At 39.2% G+C, this 23932-nt stretch overlaps 1 protein-coding gene across 6 annotated transcripts in view; it reads left to right on the top strand.

Moving 5' to 3' along the window:
* Nucleotides 1-23932, top strand: part of Stk33 (serine/threonine kinase 33) — a 267213-nt gene that overhangs the window by 196561 nt on the left and 46720 nt on the right. The window lies entirely within an intron of this gene.

The raw sequence follows: 23932 nt of genomic DNA, 5'->3' as shown, positions 1-23932 counted from the left end.
TATTTATTTATTTATTTATTTATTTATTTATTTATTTATTTATTGCTTTTTACCATTAGATTAAATACCCTGAATGCAGTGTCTTAGATCTCTGTTTTTCTGCTCACAGAATATTACCTAGTCATGGTAACTTTGGAAGAGGCTGCTACTTACCTCTTAATATTTATTCTCTTTTTCCTCCTGGGTAAAATAGACCCTCTAACTGGAAGCACTTCTATTCAGTTAAGGCTTCCCATATTCTCAAGTCTTCTTCTGTATTAGTCAACATTGATGGGAAATGAGATATGGGATATGAGAGGCAGCGTGTATAGTTTCCTCCTAAATGGAACAGGCATGGTGTTCCTCATGGCCTTCCTCTTTCCTGGTGACTTGGAATGCAGATGTGAAGGCTGGTGATTGAGTAGCCATCTTAGACAATAAAGTAGAATCTACAAACTGGAGTTGGCAAAGCAGTAAGATACAAGGTGCCAGGGCTTGTAGCTCAGAGTCACCATGCCAACCTCTGACTGCCCATTCTAGACTTTTTATATGAGTAGGAAGTACATTTCTGTTATCATATCCAGACAATGTGGAATATGCAACAAAGTCTAGTCCTGGTTGAAATTATCAATAAACAATCAATTATATTCCTTTAGAGTGGACAGTTCACTAAGTCATTAAGTCTATAGATATATATAGAAAGTCCAAGACTTGACATTGGAAATTACCAGACATATATGAGATTGTTATTAACAATATTCCCTGAAACTTGAATATATATTGTATATTATTGACTAGACACTATTTCAGTCCTGAGGACACCATATTTTTGGAGCTTTGTTACCATAGGGAGAAGGTCATCTTTTTTTTTTTTTTCTTTCTTTTTGAGACAGGGTCTCCTGTGGCCTCAGCTGGCCTGGAACTCGCTATGTAGACCAGTCTGGCCTTGAACTCACAGAGATCTGCTTGCCTCTGCCTCCAAAGTGCTGGGATTAAAGGCATGCACCACCACACCTGTCAGATGTTTATATTCTTTTAAAAATATTTTATTGAATGGAGCGAGGGAAATGGGTGGCAGGCTGGTGCTAAGTCCTGAACTGGTAGAGCCTGATTACTACTGGGTGAGGGAGAGTAGACCTTACTTAGGCTGGTTGGACTCAAGTGAATGAATGTGCACTGAGGGACATTTGGGTGTGGGTGCTTGGCTAGATAAGACTTGACATGTATTGCAGAGTGCATGGGGTCTGGTGGGGAGGGTAGGGAGCATGGATGGGGAGGGGGGTCTAGATTTGATGGCAAACTGTTGTATGGAATTTATAAGAGCTTAATAAAAATTTAAAAAATATTTTCTTGACCCTTTGAGAATGTCATACAATGTATTTTGATCATTATCAAGCTGCCGTCTCATCTCTCCGCAGATCTACCAGCACCTCCCTTACCCCCACCCCAGTTCAAGTCCTCAATTTTCTTTCCTTTTTTAATTTTTAATTTTTTATTGAATTTTTGTGTATTTCATACAGAAAATCTTAATCATCTTTATACCCCCTTCTCCATTGGCCCCCTTCCACAGCCCACCCCGCCACTGGAATTCATACATTTTGTCATTTGTGTTAAGGCCTATCATGTCAAATTAGTGTCCCCAGACATCCCTCAGTGCAAGTTCATCCACTGAGATTTAGTCAGCTTCTCTAGAGTCCCTCCCTTTAAGAAGATCAACTCTTCCTCACCCAGCAGTAATAGCTGCCAATAATTCTTTGACTAAGATTGGAGCCTGCTATCCATTTCCACAGTTCTATGCTGGGTTTTTTTGTTTTGTTTTGTTTTTTGTTTTTTTGTCTGCATGAGTTTGCCTGGGTCTTGTGCATGCTGACACCATTGCTGTAGGTTCATATGAGCAAGGTCCCAGGAGCCTGTAGACCTGTATTTCCATATGGTCGTGCACCTCCTCTCTGGCTCTTAAAATATTTCTGCCCCCTCTTCACAATGTTCCCTGAACATTGGGTGGGTGGATTTTAATATAGGGATCCTGTCCAAGGACTCACACTCTGTAGACTCTTATTCTCTATGTTTTGGCCATTTGTGACCTTTTGTATTTCTAGTCCTCTGTTGCATGAGGGAGCTTCATTGATGAGAACTGAAAGATGCATTAGTGTTCTTTTTGGGGGGGGGCTCTTTTTGGGACAGGGTCTCCCTGTAGCCCCAGCTGTCCTGGAACTCACTATGTAGACCAGGCTGGCCTTGAACTCACAGAGATCTATCTGCCTGCCTCTGCCTTCCGAGTGCTGGGATTAAAGGCGTGCACCACCACACCCGGCAATTACTGTTCTCTTTATCCCTTGTTCTATGTTCTGTATGCCTTAGGTGTAGAAGAAGTTGCATTGTAGATGTGCCACTTAGGCTCGGGTAATTTACAGACAGTCTCTGTGTCTGACTAGTTGTAGAACTTTGTAGTAATCTCTGTCTGTTGATAAAGAAGCATCTTTGATGGGTGGTGACAGGGATATTTGTCTGTAAATTTAAAGATATGCATTTTACACATAGTAAGAAATTACATTTGTCTAGAGATGTGACAGCCTTGAGGTTTTCTCTAAGATCTATGACCTCTCTAGCTATGTGTATTTGGCTAGGTTTGCAGTACCACATATGAGTTTCCTCCCAGATGGGGGGACTTTAAGTCCAATTAGGTAGCTGTTGAGTACCCCCAGGATAAAAGTGCCACTACTGCATCAATGTCATTTGCTGTGTTGGTCACTGATGTGGTTATTAGGCCTTGAAACTGGGGTTGGACTGTTGATTGATGTTCTCCCTTACCAGCTTGCATAGTGCTCTCCAAAGCTATGAGAGCTAGCCTTCAGGAGAGGTGTCTTCCAGGTCAGTTCCAGCTCCATTGCTCCAAATCCTGTGTCTGAAGTATGTTCTGACTTCAGCAATAGGGTCTTACCTTCAAGTTCTGAGAGGCAATCGAGGACTGTGGCAATAGCCTGTGTAATTTTGGGAGTCTCATGGACTACTCTGGCCAACAACTCAAAGGAAGGTGTCTCCTGTCTGGCACTGTTTCATGTTATGTAACCTTCAGCCGTACACGTGAACTCATGTAGAGATAGTGTATGTATAATTTTTCACATACAACACAATTGTATACAATTCCCTCTGTTTTTTTTTTTTTGTACTAGTGGGCATCATTTATCTTTCCTTTCTCTCTCCCTGTCTAACCAGCCCTCCAGACCCTCCCCATTTGAAGTATCCCCATTTTCTCCATTTCTCCCTTGATAATTCCTGTCTGCTATGGTCCCACCATTCTTGAGCTCCTTCCCCTTTATCGCCATAGTTCCTTATATAGCTCTTCCTTATCCCTCAAATTTAACTGCCCCCATTATATTTTTTTCTCTTAGTAACACCTGTTTCCTACTGTTCTTCTCTTTCAGGTTCCTTCTTTCTCTTTACTTCCCTACTTACTGTCCATTTTCCTGGTTCCTGCAGTTACGTCAGGATATGTGCTCACATATAAGGATTTGGTGCTAGGATCCACAAATGAGGGAGAACATATGTCATGTTTTTTCTCAGTCTGCGTTACTTCACTTAGTATAACAGTTTCTAGTTCCATCCAGTGAAAATTTCATCCTTCTTTACTGCTTTATGTAAATGTACAACATTTTCATTATCCACTCATCAGTTGAGGGACACTTAGGTTGCTTCCTTCTCTTAGCTATTGTGAAAAGAGCAGCAACAAACATGGATGTACAGTGTCTCTGCAATAGGATGAGTCCTTTGGGTATGTGCCAAGGAGTGGTATAACCAGGTCATATGGTAGGTTCGTTTTTAGTTGTTTGAGAGTTTGCCACACTGCTTTCCATAGGGGTTGCATGCATTTGCAATCCCACCAGCAGTGGATGAATGGTCCCCTTTATCCATATCCTTGCCAGCATTTTGTATCATTTGTTTTGATCTTAGCCAGTCTGACTGGGATCAGTTGAAATTTGAAGGTGGTTTTAATTTTCATTTCCCTAATTACTAATGATGATGTTGAACTATTTTTAAGATGTTTCTTAGTCAGCTTTGTTTCTTCTTTTGAGAACTCTCTGTTCAGACCCTTAGCCGTCTTTTAATTGGGTCATTTGTTTTCTTGATTCTTTGCTTTCTTTCTTTCTTTCTTTCTTTCTTTCTTTCTTTCTTTCTTTCTTTTTTCTTTCTTTCTTTCTTTCTTTCTTTCTTCTTTTTTTTTATCTTTTTGAGACAAGTCTCTCTGTAGCCCCAGCTGTCCTGGAACTTACTATGTAGACCAGGCTGGCCTTGAACTCACAGAGATCTGCCTGCTTCTGCCTCCCGAGTGCTGGGATTAAAGGCATGCACCACCACACCCAGCAATTCTTTGCTTTTTGAGTTCTTTATATATTCTGAAAGTTAAACTTCTGTCAGATGTGTCTCTGGAGATTTTTTCTCCATTCTGTGGGTTTTCTCTTCACTTTCTTGATTGTTTCTTTTACTGTACAGAAGCTTTTTAGTTTAATGAGATCCCACTTGTTGATCGTTGACCTTAATCCCTGAGCAACTGATGTCCAATTTAGAAAGTCTTTTCCTACACCTATATCTTGTAGGTTATGGCCAATGTTTTCTTCTAACAGTTTCAGAGTTTCAAGTTTCACATTGAGGTCTTTGATCCATTTGGAGTTGACTTTTGTGGAGGCTGAAAGATAAGGGTCTAGTGTCATTCTTTCACAGGTGGAGATCCAGTTTGCCAGCACTATTTGTTGAAGATGCTGTCTTTCCTCCAGTGAATATTCTTGGCCCCTTTGTCAAATATCAGGTGGCAGAAATTGCATGTACTCTTGTTTGGCTCTTCAATGATGTTCCATTGATCTGTGTGTTTATTTTTGTGCCAGTACCATGCTGTTTTTATGACAATAGCCCTGTAATATAGTTTGAAATCTGGTATAGCAACTCCCCCATCCTCCATGGTGCTCTTTGTGCTCAGGGTTGCTTTGGCTATCTGGGGTCTTTTGTGCTTCCATATGAATTTTAGGGTGGTTTCTTCAAATTCTGTGAATTATGTCATGGGGATTTTGATTGGAATTGCATTGAATCTATATATTGCTTTTGGTAGGATGGTCATTTTCACAATATTAATTCTTCTAATTTGTGAGCATGGGGGGGGGTCCTTCCATCTTCTGATGTCTTCCTCAATCTCTTTAAAGATTTAAATTTTTCAATGTAGAGATCTTTGATGTCTTTGGTCAGGTTTATGCTGGGATTATTTTAGACTTTTGTGAAGGGGAGGGTTTCCCTCTACTTTTTCTCCTATTACTTGCTATTGGTATTTAGAAAGGCTACTGATTTTTGTAGATTAATTTTGTAACCTGCCACTTTACTGAAAGTATGAATCAATTCTAGGACTTTTCTGGTGGAATTTTGGGGATTTCTTAGATATAATACATATGTGAAAAGGGATAATTTGATCTCTTCTTTTCCAATTAGTACTCCTTTAATTTCCTTCTCTTGTCATACTGCTCTAGCAAGAATTTCAAGTACTATATTAAAAGGGAGTGGAGATAGTCGACATCCTTGTCTGATTCCTGATTTTAATGGGAATACTTCCAGTTTTTTCCATTTAGAATGATGTTGGCTATGGGTTTGTCGTATATAGCTTTAATTATGTTGAGCTATGCTTCCTCCAGTCCAATTCCCTTTATAACTTTTGTCATGAATGTGTGCTGAATTTTGTCAAAGACTTTTTCTGCATCTATTGAGATGACCATATGATTTCTGTCTTTGAGTCCATTTATATCATTTATGATGTTTATTGACTTACATATATTAAATCATCCCTGCATCTCTGGAGTAAAGCCTACTTGATCATGGTGGATGATCTTTTTGATGTGTGTCTGTATGTGGTTTGCAAGTATTTTGTTGAGAATTTTTGCATCTATGTTCATTAAAGATATGGGTCTATAGTTTTCTCTTTTGGTGGTGTTTTGACCTGGTTTTGGTATTTGAGTGATGCTGACTTCATAGAAGGAATTTGAGAGTTCTTACTTTATTTCTATCTTTTTGAATAATTTAAGTGGTATTGGTTATAGATCTTTAAATGTCTGGTAGAGTTCTGCTGTAAATCCATCTGGGCCTGGACTCTTTTTAGTCTGGAGTTTTAGTGTTACTCTTTCAATTTCCTTCTATGTTATGGGTCTGTTTAAACTCTTATCTCTTCTTGGTTTAGCTTTGGTGGTTCCCATGATTTTAGATATCCATCCATTTCTTTTAGGCTTTCAAAATTAGTAGAGTATAGGTTTTTTAAAATCATTCCCTTATAATGGTCTGGATCTTTTTGGTGTCTGTTTTGATGTTTCCCCCTTTCATCTCTCATCTTGTTGATTTGGATTTTCTCTTTCTTTCTTTTGGTTAACTGGGCTAAGGGTCTGTCTTGTTTATCTTTTCAAAGAACCAGCTTTTGATTCATTGATTCTTTGTATTGTTTTCTTTGCTTATATTTCATTAATTTCTGCTCTGAGTTTTGTTATTTCTTCTCCTCTGCTTGGTTTGGGTTTCATTTGTTGTTACCTTTCAAGAGTCTTGAGTTGCAATGTTAAGACATTTATTTGTGCTCTTTCTGATTTTTTTCAATATAGGCACTTAGGGCTATAACTTCCCTCTTAGGACTGTTTTTAAAATGTCTCAGAGGTTTTGTTGTGTTGTATTGCCTTTTTGTTTAGTTCCAAGAATACTTTTATTTCTTTCTTAATTTCTCCTTTGACCCACTCATCATTCAGGAGTGCATTGTTTAATCTCCGTGAGTTCGTGTAGTTACTAGGGCTTCTATCAATGTTGATTATAAGCTTTATTGTGTTGTGCTCTGATAGAGTGCATGGAATTATTTCAGTTTTTTTGTATTTATTGATACTTGTTTTGTGCCCTAGTATTTGGTCACCTTTATAGAAAGTTCCATAGGGTGCTGAATAAAAGTGTAATCTTTGGTGCTTGGGTGGAGTATTTGGTAGATGTCTGTTAGGTCCATTTGCTGTATGATATCATTTAATTCAGATGTCTCTGTTCTTTGTCTGGTTGACCTGTCTAATGGAGACAGTGGGGTATTGAAGTCCCCTACTATTACTGATTTGGGGTTAATCTATGTCTTAAAGTCAGGACTTTAGCATAGTACTGTTTTTATGAAATTGGGTGCACCAGAGTTTGGTGCATATATGTTCATGATTGTAATATCTTCTTCATCAAATGTTCCTTTGATCAGAATGAAGTGACCCTCTTTATCTCTTCTGATTAGTTTTAGTTTGAAGTCTATTTTGTCAGATATTAGAATTGCAATCTCTGCTTGCTTTTTAGTGCCATTTGCTTGGAATATTCTTTTCCATTCTTTCACCTTAATGTAGTTCCTGTCCTTGAAGGTGAGATGAGTTTCTTGTAGACAACAAAAGGATGGATTTTGTTTCTTAATCCATTCAACTAGCCTGTGTCTTTTGACTGGGGATTTCAGTCCATTGATATATAAAATTATTATTGAAAGATGTATATTGGCTACCATTCTTTTAATTTCTGTTTGCATTTTTTAGTCCAAATTTGTCCATCCACAATTATACCTTCATTTAGTTTATGTTGTTCCTTGGGCATAGTCATTCCTTTTTTCCATTCTTTGAATTGCTTCAGGTATTCTCTGAAGGGCAGGTTTTGTGCACATACATTTTTTCAGCTTATTCATGTCATGGAAGATTCTTCTTTCCCTTTCAACCATAATAGACATTTTAGCTGGGTAAAGTATTCTGGTTTGGCATCTATGGTCATTTAGGACTGGGAATACTTTGGTCCTGGCTCTTCTGGCTTTCATAGTTTTCATTCATAAGTCAGCTGTAATTTTGATGGTTTTTCCTTTATATGTGACTTGTTTTTCTTTTGTGGCTTTGAGTATTCTCTTTGTTCTTTACATTTAGTGTATGCCATATGGTGTTTTTTTCTGGTCCTGTCTATTTGGTGTTCTATGTACTTCTCATATTTGTATGGGGATGTCTTTCCTTAATCTTGGGAAATTTTCTTCTACAATTCTGTTTAAGATATAATCAATACCATTAACTGGAAGTTTTTCTTCTTCCTCTATACCTATGATGGGTAAGTTTTGTCTTTTCATGGTGTCCCACGTTTCCTGCATAGTTCATTCCTGCGTTCTTTTAAATTTTTCATAATGTTTGCTTAAGTGGTCCAACTCTTCAACTTTATCAGTCAATCTTTATATTCTGTGTTCCATTTCATTCTTTCTATCAGTGAGGCTTTCTCCTATTGTTTCAAGTTGGGTTATTGAATTTTTCACTTCCTTCTTCATTTCAGCCTGAGTTTTCTTCAGTATTTCTATCTCTTGTAAATTCAGTCAGAAGTTTATTCCTATGTTCTCTTAGTTCTTTTATTTGTCTGTTTGTGTGTTCTTTAAATTTGTTGAATTCTTTGATCATGTTTATGATTGTACTTTTAAATTCTGTGTCCTGGTTTGTCTCCTTGTTGAACTCTTCCATGCGACTGGTGTTGTTTGGTGAGAACATATATTTTGGTTTTCCATATTATTATTTTTCCATTGTGATTTTGGCATGTGGATTTCTTTTGTTCCTTGTGATTCTGGTATGAAACTCAAACCTTCCTTTTTTGATTTGAAGTCTGCTTCTGTTTCTATTATTGATGTGCCTTGGTTGTTTTCTTATTGGGTATGTAGGCTGGTTGGTCTAGGCTTCAGGTTCTCTCTTTTGATTTTGTATTGGAGGACCAGATGGCTTCAGTCAGCTACTCAGGATCATCCACAGAGGCCCAAGTCAGTTGCTAATCTGATACTCTCAGGCTTCTTCCTAAGTTCTGGGCCCCTACTAACAAGCAATCACAGCACAATTTGCAAATCTTGGTAAGGGGAGGTCTGATTAGGCACTCTCAGGCAGTCTGCAAAGGTCTGGGCCCCTATTAAAGGGCAGAGAAGCCTAGCCCTGGGGTGGTGGGATGGACTGCAGGTGGTCCCATTGTAAGTGGACATGCAGGATTTGATTTGGGAAACTCAACACCATGTGGAGGCTGGATCCAGGAACTCTCAGGTAGTCTGCAAATGTCTGGGCCCATACTGAAGAGCAGAGAAACCTAGCCCTGGTTCACTGAGAGGGGCCACATGTGGTCCCAATGTAGGGGGATGGGCAAGGTTGATTTGGGAAGCTCACCACCAGGCAGAGGCTGGATCCAGGTACTCTTAGGCAGTCTGCTAAGGTCTGGTATCTATTTTCTTTAAAAAACTGATCAAGTCTAATTTGTGTTCTTCAAATACAAATAATGGGTGTGGGTCCATCCCCTGGAGTGTACTCAACCTATTGGATTCTTAAAGAAACCTGTCACAGTCTTAAAGAAAACTCTCTTTCAGTAGTTGTCAATTTCCAGTGGCTCTTCAGCTAGGGATGGGGCTTTATGCTCACCTCTGGCTCCATGGTGGGATTTTGTCTGCTTGGATTTAGGCTAGTCTTGTTTATGTTCTCACAACTGCTTGGGATTCACATGTGCCAACCTCTATCTAAAAGCTCAAGGAATGTTGCAAAAGAGGGGGTGGAAAGATAGTAGGAGCCAGAGATGGTAGATAACTACAACAAAGCAGTGGTTTTTGGAGAATTATATCCTTAAAACCTCACTCTGCCTGTTAGGACTAGAGTTAGCAAATTTGCTAGATACTGAGGCACCATTGCAGAGTGGAGGTGGAGGTTTAAACAGGGTGGTCACAAAAGAAATGAAGAGAAACACATGTGAGATAATAGTTTTTAGAAATGTAAATGAAGGAGCTGAAGAGATGGCTCAGCTGTTAAGAGCACAGACTGCTCTTGCAGAGGTCCCAGGTTGGATTCCCAGTACGCACATGGCAGCTAAGAACTGTCATCCTTAATTCCAGTTCCAGGGGTATCTGACACCCTCTTCTGATCTCCATGGCCTTACACGACACAGGTGTACTCACACACATGCAGGCTGTGAATATAGCTTAGTAGTAGAGCACTTGCATAGCATCTGCAAGGCTCTAGGTTTGATCTCAGCACTTAAGATAAAAATGAAAAGGAGGAAAGGAAAAGAAAAGAAGAAATGTAAACCACAGAATATGGTGATGGATCACATGAATAATAAGGACATGGAAGAAATGCAGGATGAAATCTAGATTTTGCTTCAACAACTGGTTGCACTTTGTAGAGCTGTAGAAGCGCTACAGAAGAGTAGATTTATCCTTTGGACATGGGTGGTTTATCCAGAGTTCTAGCAAGTTTGAAATAGTAATGCGATAGGCAAGTGGAGATATCAAATAGGTAATTGAATATGAGTCTGGAACTGGAGTTATAAACTGGAGAATTATTTCATTTATTCATTCATTCATTCATTCATTCATTCATTCATTTTGGTCTTTTTGAGACAGGGTTTCTCTGTAGCTTCAGCTGACCTGAGCTCGTTATGTCGACCAGGCTGGCCTTGAACTCACAGAGATCTGCCTGCCACTCAAGTGCTGGGATTAAAGGCATATGCCACCATGCCTGGCTCTCATGTGCGTTTAAACACTGCAACATGTAGAAGAAGCCTAGATAAGTTTAGACACCACAAATATATTATGGTATCATTCTTTTAAATTCTCTAATTTCCCTTTGACAATTTTGAATCATTTATTTGAATAACAATTCTTTTTCTTTAAGGCTAAAAAAGATAGTTTCACTCAAGAATGGATTTTATTTTCCTCTTTGACTATTTTGATCTCTCCTAGAATTCTGTGCAGTAATTATTTCTGGCCTAAAGTAATTGTGCAAATGAGTTAACAGCTAGATCATTGTTAAAATGTATAGAGTAGATTTGTAGTACAGGAAAATAAAAAATTGTAAAGCAGATGGTATGCTTTAGAATTTTATCTCTTTTCAGCACCACACAGCATTCAAGTTTGGCCATTTAATTATTTGCTTTCTAATTAGCACAGCTTTATTTCTAGCTTTGGTCATTTTTGTAGACGTCTCCATTTTCAAGCCTCTGTAACATTTGTCTATGAAGTCTTTGCCAATTGGATAAAGAAGTGACAGATATTGTGTACTATATCGAACTATTCCAAGGAGTCAGTGTATAAAATTTAGAACGCTGGCATTTTACAAACTTCTGAAAGGCAAAACTCTTTTCTTCTTAACACTTAAAGTCTCCCTATAATTCATGTCCTCTGTTTGAAATAATCTAAAGGAGGCATGATGGTTCCCAGAGCCTATTGCTTTATACTCAGAGCTTCCCTTTTGCAATACCTAATACTTTGCAACATTTTCTTTTCAAAGAGCTCTATTGGACAAAAAGTGTCTGTAGTTTAGCCTTGGTATTGTGCATTTTGAAACATGGCACATGGCTGAAAAAAGAGAAAAGGAATTATTTTCCTACATACATTTAAGTGAACAGAATTTCAAATAAACACACATGCCATCCCACTTTCAAAGCTGAGTGGTAGATATGAGGAAAAGCAGTAGCCGGGAAATGACTGCGGGCAGAGGCAGCTGGGGAAGCCTCCTCTGGCTGAGCACCCGCTGTGCTCTCTACCTGTCACTTCCTTTTCTCCTCCTTATCAGCAAGGCTCAGGAGATGGTTACTTCTTAGTGGACAATTTCAGTGGCCTCTGTGTTTTCAAGTCCCCTGGTCACAGCTCAATACCAATTTCCTTTTTTAAGTCAGGGTCTTACTATGTAGCCCTGATTGGACTAGGACTAGCTATATAGACCAGACTGGCCTCAAACTCATACTGCCTCTGCCCCTCCACAGTGCTGAGATTAAAGGTATGAGTTACCATGCCTGGCTGAGAATTTACATTTTGTTTATTTTAAAAACTATTTTATTATTTTTAAAATTTTATGTATATGAGTGTATTGCCTGCATGGATGTAAGTATACATGCCGTACAATGCACACAGAGGTCAGAAGAGGGCACTGTATCCCCTGGAACTAGAGTTGCAGATAGTTATTAGCTGCCATGTGGGTGCTGGGAACTGAACCCAGGTCCTCTGCAAGAGCAGCCAGTGCTCTAAACTACTGAGCTATCTCTCTAGCCCTGAATTTACATTTTAAAAACAAATTTCTTCTTCTGACCCCTTACTCTGTGAAACCACTGGTATAAATTAGGAGAGTTATTGTTCTTCCGTGGCTTGTAAAAAGACAGCTTCCAATTTTGAACTTTATTGGAATTTTTCATACATAAGTAAATCCTTCATGTTGTTTATGCTTACTGTTAGATCACAGAAACTCTACCTGCCTTTCTATCTCTCACATAGAAATCAGGGCATGCCCCTGCATCTCTTGAGCCAGCACTCTTCTCTCTGTCTCTCTGTCTCTGTCTCTCTGTCTCTCTGTCTGTCTCTGTCTCTGTCTGTCTGTCTCTCTCTCTGTCTGTCTCTGTCTCTGTCTGTCTGTCTCTCTCTCTCTGTGTCTGTCTCTGTCGGTCTGTCTGTCTGTCTGTCTGTCTGTCTCTCTCACACACACACAGAGTTGGTAAGGAAACACACTGCTCTGTGGCTCTGCAGCCCCTCCCTCTCACAGCTACAGGGTAAGTTTATGGTTCCACCTAGTGCCTGTCTCTGTGCCCCTTGGCAGGTATGAAGATCACACAGTATGAAGCTTACCCATTCCCCTGAAAAACCTGAATCAGAAACTCCCTTTGTTTTCTGGAACTAAAGGGTTGTTCTGTTTCCTTCAAGGCCCCATCAGCATGGCTGTCTCCTAATGCACCTGCTCTCAGAAGGGAAGACTGTTTCTCCCTTCAAGACCTCATCATGCTGCCTATGATGCTCTATCTTCTCTAATGCTCTTCCACTCAAGGCCCAATCATGGTTGTCCATGATTGTGAGGCTTCCTCTCCTGAAAAAGCCCATCCTCATGGGTAACTATGTGTCAGCTCCTTTCAACAAACCTACTGTTCTTCCTTCTTAATGTTTAACACCTACATGTGTCAGGCCCCATACTGGGTAATAAAATGTAGCTAAATATGTAAAAGGCATGATCTCTTACATAGGAATTTATAATCTAGTAATGAAAACAAGCCCTCTACAACGTATAATGCAAAGAACAAGATGTAGGAAGTTTCCCATTGATCAGAGGTACAGAGACAAGTGCTGTGAAGTCAGGAAGATCATTCTGATGGGCAGATAAGATGCTGGAAGGAACTGAATGGGAAAGGAGACCAGGAAAGAAAAGATCATTGTGAGGGGCTTAAACTACAGGTTAAAGAGCTTTACCTTCATTCTATAGTGAAGAAGAATTTTCTGTTCTTTAAAATGTAAGAAACTGTTGTTAGGCATACCTGACCTGCAGGGTAACTTCTTGGAAAGGAGACCACAGTTGTTTGAATGTCTACATTGATCTTATCAAGCAGCTTTTGACTGCTTGTTCAGGCTCTCTGAGTGCAAAGATGAGTAGTACAGTCTCTTCTCCAGGTGTTTTCCCATGAGTTCAGCCTGCAGTTTGCTCTGTGGCCACATTTTATAGGAGGCACTTGTGACCAAGGTGCAGGGCTAGGTTTCAGGGTAGTCTTTCCTACTGTGTGAATAGGGCCCTTGTTTATTAATTTACAAATTGTTATTCAGGTTTTGGTCATTAGTTTTTGGCCTCTAACCTTGACATTTACACCTACACAAGAGGATGGAATTTTTATGATACCTAATGAATTGTGGGCTATTATTTTTCCCTCCTGTATATTTTCATTCTCGACATGTTAAAATTTCTTCTGACACTTTGCTACATGGCTATTTTTAAATTCTGAATTATATATATATATATACACACACATATGAATATGTTGTTGTATCCCTACCTAATGAATCTTTTAATTGTGTTAGGAAGAAGCTCATGAAATAGGACACTCAAGATTTGTTCAATATTAAATTGTTGATATATGCTCAAAAATATAACATATTTGTTGAATAACTGCAATGTACTGAGGAGGACATGTAGGTCAGTCTGGTATGGTTTCTGCCTGGAGTTTCATCATAGCTTAGTAAAAGATTTAAGGCAGAACACAAATTGTACCTCCTACTTCAGAAGTAGGATGAAATTCAAGAATAATTAAAATAATACTTTACATATCATAGTAAAAAGAACTTTAAGATCTCATATCCATACAAATCGTCATTCATGTGAAAAGAAATAATGAAAACATTTTTGACTCTTCAAAGCCTCAGAGCTTTTAGCATGGAGCCCTATACTTAAGTCCTTGGTAGAAACGCTGAAAGGCACTGTGTACAGCAAGAATCTTTAATTCCTCAGTGTAAAGTTTGTTGGCATCTTAAGTAAACAAAGAGCTAAAACAAAAAATAAGGCCGAAGGAGAGAAAATATATTCATAATAATCCAGAATTAAAATTTGAGCTAATACTTATTGGGAAGGGAACAAGAAGATAGATGCGTGGAACTACTAAAAGAGAATCTATAGAGAATCTAAATAAATGGAATTAAAGTACATGTTTGGAGATCTATTATCAAGTTGATCTTTAAATTTTTATTTTTATTTATTTGTTTTATGTATATGAGTATTTTTCCTGCATGTATGTCAGTGTACCACCTGTGTGCAGTGCCCTTGGAGACCAGAAGAGGGTGGTGTTGGAGCCCCTGGAACTGGAGTTATGGATAGTTGTTAGCTGTCATGAGGGTACTGGGAACTGAACCCGGGTCCTCTGGAAGAGCAGTCAGTACTTTTATCTACTGAACCATCTCTCTAGCCCCTCAAAAAAAAATTTTTTTAAATCTAGCTACTTATAAGAAACACGTTTATTGGTTTTTATCTTTTATTAAATTTGTTCTTTAAAAATTTCATATATGCAAATGTATAATGCATTCTGATTATTCTCACCTCGAACTCTCTCTGATCTCCCTCCTATCCCTGCCAACCCTTCCTCCACCCTTGTGGGGGTGCCAACCCACCTCCACAAGTCCCTTTCCCTCATCCATGTCCTTTTTTCTGATTCACCGAGTCTTACCAGGGCCATCTGTGTGGCTATGAGCTTGGAACTATGCATTGGAGCCAGGTGGGCTCATCAGTGGGCACACAACTGAAGACAATGTCTGCCCCTCCTCAAGATGGGTCTGTGGCCCCCCCCCCCCACCCATTGTTGACTTGTCCCGGGCCATTACAAACAGCCACAGCTGCTATGAGGTCATGATTGCATTGCCAGTGTCTTGCCCAGGAGACAGCATCTCACAACCCTTCTCCTGGATGTTCTGCTCTTACATTCTTTCTTCCTTCTTGTGGGATGTTCCCTGAGCCTTAGAGACTAGGATAAATGTCATGTTTAGGGCTGAGCTCTCCACTGTCACTTATTTTCACACCCTGAGCAGCCATATACCTTGTATTCACTGCCATTCATTACGAAGAGAAGCTTCTCTGAGAATAGCATTTGGTAAAGCACAGATGTTTAGAAGGGATAAACACAGATGCTGGCAGCTGGTTCTATGTGGGTTTAGCTAAACAACAGTAGCAAGTTGCTTCTTCAGGGTCTAACACCTCCTCAGCAATGTTTCTTTTTTTTTTTTTTTAATTTGTTATGTAGACCAGGCTGGCCTTGATCTCACAGAGATCCACCTGCCTCTGCCTCCCAAATGCTGGGATCAAAGGCATGTGCTATCACACCCAGCTTAGATTTTTTTATTTTATTATTATTTTATGTGTATGAGTGTATTGCCTGCATATATGTAAGTACACCTGTACTGTGCAGTGCCCATGGAGTTCAGAAGAAGGCATTGGTTCCCCTGGAACTGGAGTTACAGACAGTTATTTGCCACCATGTGGGTGCTGGGAATAGAACCCAGATCCTCTGCAGGAGCAGCCAGTGCTCTTAACTGCTAACCCTTCTCTCTAGCCTTGTGACCCAAGTTTTTAACTTGAGATTTATCCACATTTTCAACCAGGTTTACAGTACCAATTTCCTCTTATAGAATATACCTCAAAACTAGTCTGAGAGCAGGTGGTTATTCCATATGAGTTGTGCCAGTGTGCACATTATACCTGGAAGATTAGTACTGTGGTTCATAGGGTTCTTAGCTGGCCAGCAGAGAAGAGGAAGCTTACAGCTCAGTTCCAGACTAATTTCTCTATATCTTGCAATGAAGGTGTTTGGTATCTTCAGCAATAGGGTCTTACCAACTGTTTCTTGTTTGGAATCAAGAGATATGACAAGAGCCAATATTGTTTTGAGGGCCTCTGGGGCCTCCTTGACCAAAGAAAAGAGAAATTATGTAATTGGCAGCTAAGTGGATGGAACTGAAGAGAATTGTATTGAGAGAGGTGACCCAGACCCAGAGCAGATGCTGCTTGTTCTCTCTCATGTGTTTGTTTGTTTGTTTTTGAGACATAGTCTCTAGCCCAGGCTGTCCTCAAACTCTTCGTGTAGCTGAGGATGGTCTTGAACCTCTGATTACAGGTGTGTGCCAGGTGCCAGAGATCAAACCCGGGTTTGCATGCTAGGCAAGCACTCTACTTTCGAGTTGCATCCCCAGCATAAGAAACACAAAGACATGAAAGTATTGCAGGATGAAGAATGGAAAAGGTCAGGTGAAGGGTAACCAAAGAAAACCTAATTGGGTTAATAATAATACAGTTTATATCAACACAATCATTAAGAGATGTCACTTCATATTAATGATAAAAAGTTCAACCTTTAAGAAGTATGTATAACTCACAAGTTAAAGAACAAATTTTAAAAATAATGATAATGAAAGTAAAACATATTACATAGCTTGTGTGAGATGTGGTAAAGTGTACACAAATTTATTTAAATCAGAAAGAAAAAAAGGCTAAAACTGAGAGCTACACACTTGACTTTAAATTTCAGGGGAAAAAAACGTAATAGAATAGTTCAAAATAAAATAGTAGGGAATGTAAGACCAAGAGCAAAATCCAGCCAACTCGAGCGCAAAGGTAGGACAGAGATTAGCAAGGCCAGCATTTGGTTCTTTGAAACGATAGACAAAATAGATAAATCTTTAGCATAATCAATCACAAAAGAAATGGAGAAGACAAAAGTGATGTCACAGAGGAGAAGGTGGCACACCACAGACAATGCCAAGATGGAGGAGCAAAGTTTCAAAGATAGTGCTGCCAACAGCTGCTGCTAACACATCTGAAAACCTAGTCGAAAGGACAAAATTTCTTTTCTTAGAAAAATATACTCAAAAATGTCTTAGGAATAAACAGAAAATTGAAGTTGTCCTATAATTACTAAAGAAATTGAAACAGTCCTTAAAATCTTCCACAAGGAGAACAGCAGGCCCAAATAGTTTTGCATCCGAGTTCTACCAAACTTGCAACTCTCATCTCATCCTTAAGAAAGGGCAAGTTTTCTAATTTATTCTTAAAGTATACTTTGTATTCTTTAGTGTAACAAAAACAGAACAAAACCTTGCAAGAAAGGAAAACTATTTCACTTACTAATATAGGTATAATGCCTTAAAGGACTAGCTCTAGATTCAGCTGTGCATATGAACAGATAATGTATCATGACCCAGTTGTTTTTCTCAAGAGTGTAGTGTTGGTTTAATTTCAGAAAAAAAGGTGTAGTTGTAAGTTATCACTGTAACATATTAAAAGAGAAAAGACATATGGTGGTTTCAAAGAAAAAATATAATGAAACTAATTTTCAGAACTTAACTAGAAACAGAAGGAAAGGTCCTGAGCTTGACGAAAGGTTGTAGCAAGTATTCTGAATGGGAAGCATGAGAAGTATTTCCTTTAAAATAAAGAATAACCAAGGAAGGCAGCTTTTGATTTTCCAATATTGTTGATCTCAGCTAACTTAAGACAGGGAAATAAAAATAAAGCATTACCTATAGCAATCTTCAAACAAATTAGCAAAATAACAAAAGAGACTGATAACGGCAGTTAGAGTTCGGTTTGTGCTGGTTAGTTTTTATTGCCAACGTCACACACAACCTAGACTCACTTGGGAAGAGGGAACCTCAATTGAGGAATTCCCAAATCAGATTGACCTGTGGTCATGTCTGTGGCAGATTGTCTAGACTGATGACTGATGTGGGAGGGCACAGCCCAATGGGGTAGCACCATCCCTAGGCATGTGGGCCTGGGCTCTACAAGAAAGCTGGTGGAGCATGAGCATGAGCCAGACAATGAAGTGGCAAGCACTGCTCTTCTCTGCCTTCTGTGTCAGCTCCTGCTTGAGTTCCTGTACTGGCTTCCCATAATGGTGGACAATGACCAGGAAGTGTAAGCCAAATAAACCCTTTCCTTCCAAGTTGCTTTGGTCAAAGTGTTTTATCACAGCAACAGAAAGGAAACTAGGTCATATATAAAATTCAGTTGTATTTCCATTTGCTTGCAAATAACAATAGAAAAATATAGAAAGAGATGACATGTAAAATAGTCTCAACGAATATAGAATATTTTGGCTTATTTTTATTTTTCTGTGTGAATGTATGAATGTGTCTGTGTGAGTGTATGGAGTTATAGCTGAATGCGATCTTCCCAGCATGGTGCTGGGAACTGAACTCACGTCCTCTAGAAGAGCAGCAAGTGCTCTTAACCACTGAGCCATCTCTTCAGCTCCAAATACAGAGTATTTTGGAATCAATACAACATAAGATTTTTAAGGTCTCTCTGGGGAAAATTACAAAATTTTATTGAGAAACACTTAAGAAGACTCAAATACAAAGATATAATATAATCATAGATCAGAAGGCTTAAATCATAAAATTAATTTTGTCCTATTGACGTGTATAATTAATGTAAGCCCAATAAAAATTCCACAGGCCTTTTTTTGTAGAATGTGTATGGAAAAGTAAAGGATCAGTCAGGTGAAGTGGTACATGCCTTTAAACCCAGCAATCAGGAGACAAAGGCAGACAGATCTCTGTGAGATCCAGTCCAGCCTGGTCTACAGGAGTTCCAGGCCAGCTGGGCCTACAGGGAGACCCTGTCTCAAAAACAAACAAACAAACAAACAAACAAAAGACAAAAAATAAAGGGTCAAAAGTAGCGAAGACACTTCTGAATGTCCTGCTGTAGCAGTTATTAAGACTTCTGAAGCTGTGTTAGCCAGCGGTGGGACTCAGGTGCAGGATTGAGTGCAGGACTCAGGAGACTGTGCAGGGAATGAGGTTGAGGGCGCAGGAAAGGATCCCTGCTTGTCCAGAACTGTTATGACAGTGGTTACATGGAAGATGAGTGGGACACGGAGCCTGAGTAAATGATTGTTCATGTGGAAAAGATCAACTCCAGAGGACTCAGACTAACACTAAAAGGCAAAAAAGTTGAAACTTACAGGGAGAAAATAGAGATGCATCTCTTTTGAGGTGTATAGGAAAGGACCTAATAAGACACCAGAGCTCTTACATGAAATTGATGTTGGATTTATTATACTAATCCTTTTTTTCATTTGTCTACAACTTTCAGCTTTCCTTTTTATTTTTTATTAATTTTAACAAATTTCATATAAAATTTTTTATCATATTTAGATCTCCTCTCATATTTGCATCCCTCTTTCTAATCCCCCACCAAATTCCTGTGCACAGTTAAATGAGTCTGAATCTCTCCTTCCCAGCAGTCATCAGTTACCAGTAGTTCCTCAGATGGGGTTGGGGTTTCTTACCCACTTTCTCATGTCTATGCTGGGATTTTTGTTTGGCTTGCGCATACGTAGTACTTATGCATGCTCTCAGCATTGTTGTGAGGTCATGTGAGTGAGTAACTGACTCTCTGGTGAACTGTTTCCTTATTGTCATCCACCTCCTCTGGCTTGTACAAGCTTTCCATGTCCCCTCTTCTACAATGATTCCCTGAGCCTTGGGAGGCAGTTTGATATAGGTATCCTATTCCAGGGACAAGCAAGCTGCAGCCTCTTATTCTCTGCACGTTGTGTGGCCAGTTGTGCATTTCCGTGTTTATCACCATCTTCTGTATAAGGACCTGTCTCAGCTGAGAGCTGAGGTATAACAATAAGGCATTAGAAATCAGTTTACACTATATCTATTTAACTGAACAGTTATATTAGGCTTTCTCACATGGCCTGTAGACTGTCTTGCCTCATGCTTCAAGGCCTGACATCAATGCCAGGTATGGACTCCATCCTAGGAAATGGATCTTAAATCCAATTAGAAAGTAGTTGGTTACTCCTATAATACTTGTGTCACTGTTGTACCAGTGGGCATATCTTCCAGGCCAGTTGTTATAGCTGACAGGATTCATAGCTGGTCATGCTAAATTTTCTCTTCAGGTAGCTTGAATAGCACCTTTCAGGACTATGAAAGCTAGACAGTAGAGATGAGAATTTGGAATCAGCACAAGCTTGATTTCTCCTAGTTTGTTCTATAATTCATGTATGTAGTGTCTTCAACAGTAGGGTCTTATTGTGAAGTTCTGGTGGGTAACCGAGAGCAGGGGCAATGGACAGTATTGTTTAGGGGTTTATGGGATGCCTGGTCAACAGCTTCAAAAGAAGGAGTCCATTCTTGGCACTGGATCTTTACTTTGCAGTAAAGATATATTTAAAGGTAACTTCTTTAAATCTCCTTTTATAATGTATATGCATATACTTAAGTAGCTTCTAGTGCTAGGTTTCCATATGACTCTTTCTAAATGCTTTTAGTGTTAGTTATCCCTCCCCAGAGCCCCTCCTCTGTTCTGCCCTCCCATTCCCCATTCCCTTTAACCCTTCCTACTCTATTATTCCTTTTCCTTCTTTATATCATTGCACTCTACCTCCCTTCCCAGGGAGCCTCCCACCCTGCCACCCATGGCCATTTACTAGTTTTTTTCTTTTCTTTTTTCTTTTTCTTTTTGACAGGGTCTCCCTGTAGCCACAGCTGGCCTGGAACTATGTAGAACAGGCTAGCCTTGGTCTCATAGAGATCCGCCTGCTTCTGCCTCCCAAGTGCTGGGATTAAAGGTGTATACCACTGTGGGAGACAGGCTTGAGCCTAGGGTGATATTGCAACTATCAGGGTCACATGGTTTCCAGGAATCCAGGCTCTGTAATCTGAAACCCAGTATGCTAATGAGGCATCCTACCCTCTATTCTGTGATAGGACGTTAAGTCTGTTATGCTAATAGGATGCTAAGTCTGTTATGCTAATAAGGTAGCCTACTTGCTGTACTGTGATAGGACACTAAACCTGTTATGCTAATAAGGTATCCTACTTGCTGTGCTGTGATTGGACCACTACCCCTATATAAGCTTGTGCCTTCCTGCAATAAACCAGACCTGTGTCACTGAACCTGGTCTCCTGTGTCTGAATGCGGCTCCGCTGACACAGTCTCCTCACCAGCCCTGGGGTCTGGGACCGGGCAGAAGCAGCGATGACAGGAGGCAGCACAGGGCAAGCAGAAGAGCTGCCTCAGCACCAGATGGGCAGAAGAGCGGCCTCAGCCCAGGGTGAGCAGAGGAGCAGCCTCGACACCCGTAAGAATGAAGGAGCGGCACCCACAAGAACCCATCGCTGGTGGTGACCGCATACCACCATCCCCAACTTCATTTATTAATTTTTGATGTCTCTGGATTTTCAAATTGAAACATGGCATATCTACGATTTCAAAACTAGCATCCAGCTTTGAGAGAGCATGTGACATTTTTCTTTCTGGGTCTGGGTTCCCTCACTCAGGATGATTGGTTCCAGTTCCATCTATTTACCTGTTTCACAATTTTTTTAAGAACTTAATAATATTTCACAGCATATATGTTCCACACCTTCATGAATCCATTCATCTGGTGATGGATGTCTAGATTGTTTCTAATTTCTGGCTATGAAAAAAGCAGCAATGAACATGGATGAGCAGGTGTTTCTGCAGTAGGGTGTACAGTCTTCTGGGTATATGCCCAAGAGTGGTATGGCTAGATCAAATGGTAGATCAATTTCCAGCCTTTTGAGGAGTCTCTACACTGATTTCCAGAGTGTGTACACCAGTTTGCACTGCCACCAGCAGTGGATAAGAGTTCCCCTTTCCCCACACCTTCACCAGCATTTGTTATTGTTTGGTTTTTGGATCTTAGACACTCTGACTGGGCTAAGATGAAATCTCAAAGTGGTTTTAATTTGCATTTCCTGAATGACTAAAGATGTTGAACATTAAAAAAAATATTTCTCGGCCATTTGTGTTTCATCTTTAGAGAACTCTCTGTTCACCTCCTTGCCCCCATTTTTAATTGAGTTGGTTTGTTTTTGATATTTGGTTGAGTATTTTGTATATTCTAGATACTAACCCTCTCTCAGAGGTATAGCTAGCTGGTAAAGGGTTTTTCCTTTTTTGCAGATTGCCTCTTCACTAGAATGATAGTGTACTTTGTTGTACAGAAGATTTTTAGTTTCATGAGATACCATTTGTCAATTGTTGGACTTAATGTTTGTGTTATAGGAGTCCTGTTCAGAAAGTCTTTTTCTGTACCTATAAGTTCCAATGTATTCCTTACTTTCTCCTTTATCTGATTCGTGGTGTAGGGTCTTATGTTGAGGACCTTGATCTATTTGGAGTTGAGTTTTGTATATGGTAAGAAATGGGGTCTAATTTCATTCTTCTACATGTTGCCTTGACCAGCACCATTTGTTGAATATGCTGTATTTTCTCCAGTGTGTATTTGTGGGTCCTTTGTCAAAAATCAGGTGGCTATAAATACATGGATTTAAATCTGAGTCTTCAATTCTATTCTACTGATCAATGTGTCTGTTTTTGTTCAAGTACTGTTTTTATACTATAACTCCATAGTACAGTTTGAGAGCAGAGATGATAATGCCCCCAAGCAATCCTTTTATTGTTCAGAATTATTTTGGCTGTCCTATTTTTTTTGCGTGTGTATGTGTGTTTCCATATGAAATTTGGGATTAGGTTTTTCAATTTCTATGAAGATTTATGTTGGGATTTTAATGAGTATTTAATTGAATTTGTAGATTGCTTTTGGTAGGGTGGCCATTTTGATAATATTGTTTTACCAATCCATGAGCATGGGAGATATTTCCATCTTCTGGTATCTTCTTTAATTTTTTTCTTCAGTGTCTCAAAGTTTTTATTCTACAAGGTCTTCACTTCCTTGGTTAGATTTATTTCAAGATATTCTATGAATTTTGAGGCTATCATGAGTGAGATTGTTTCCCTGCTTTCTTTCTTGGTATGTTTTTTCGTGGTGCAATGGAAGGCTACTGATTTGGGGGAGTTCATTTTACATCCTACTACTTTCTGAATGTATTTAGCAGCTCCAGGTGTTCTCTGGTAGAGTGTTTAGGATCTTTCATATATAGAATCATAGCACCTGAAAATAAGGATACTTTGGCTTCTTCCTTTTTAATTTGTACCCCCTTTATGTCATTCATTTGTCTATTGCTCTAGCTGAGATTTTAAGGACTATATTGAAGAGGAATGGAAAGAGTGGACATCCTTGTCTTGTTCCTGATTTTAATTGGACTGCTTTCAGTTTTTCTTCATTTAGTATGATTGTTGGCTGTTGGCTTGTGGTATATTGCATTTATTATGTTGAGATATGTCCTCTCTATCCCTAGATTTCCCATGACTTTGATCATGAATGGATGTCAGATTTTGTTAAAAGTCTTTTCTGCATCTAATGAGATATGTGATTTCTGTCTTTGAGTCCATTATGTGGTGGAATACATTTATTGATTTATGTATGTTGAACCATCCCTGCATCCCTGGGATGAAGCCAACTTGATTATGGTGGATAATCTTTTTGTTGATTCTTGCATTCAGTTTGTGAGTATTTTATTGAGAAGTTTTGCATCTATGTTCATCAGAGAACTTGGACTATAGTTTTCTTTTTTGTTGTTGTGGCTTTTCCTGGTTTTATTATAGTAATACTGGCTTTATAGAAAGAATTTTGGAGTGTTCCTTCATTTTATATTTTATGGAATAATTTGGGTATTGGTATTAGTTCTTTGAAGATTTGGTAGAATTTGGTGCTGTATCCATTTGGTCCTGGTATCTTTTTTAAGTTGGGAGATTTTTAATTACTG

The sequence above is a fragment of the Nannospalax galili genome, unplaced genomic scaffold (genome assembly GCF_000622305.1).
Source record: "Nannospalax galili isolate Female #2095 unplaced genomic scaffold, S.galili_v1.0 scaffold44, whole genome shotgun sequence".
In the NCBI taxonomy this organism is placed as follows: Eukaryota; Metazoa; Chordata; class Mammalia; order Rodentia; family Spalacidae; genus Nannospalax; species Nannospalax galili.
This window is presented reverse-complemented; position numbering and strand designations above follow the sequence as displayed.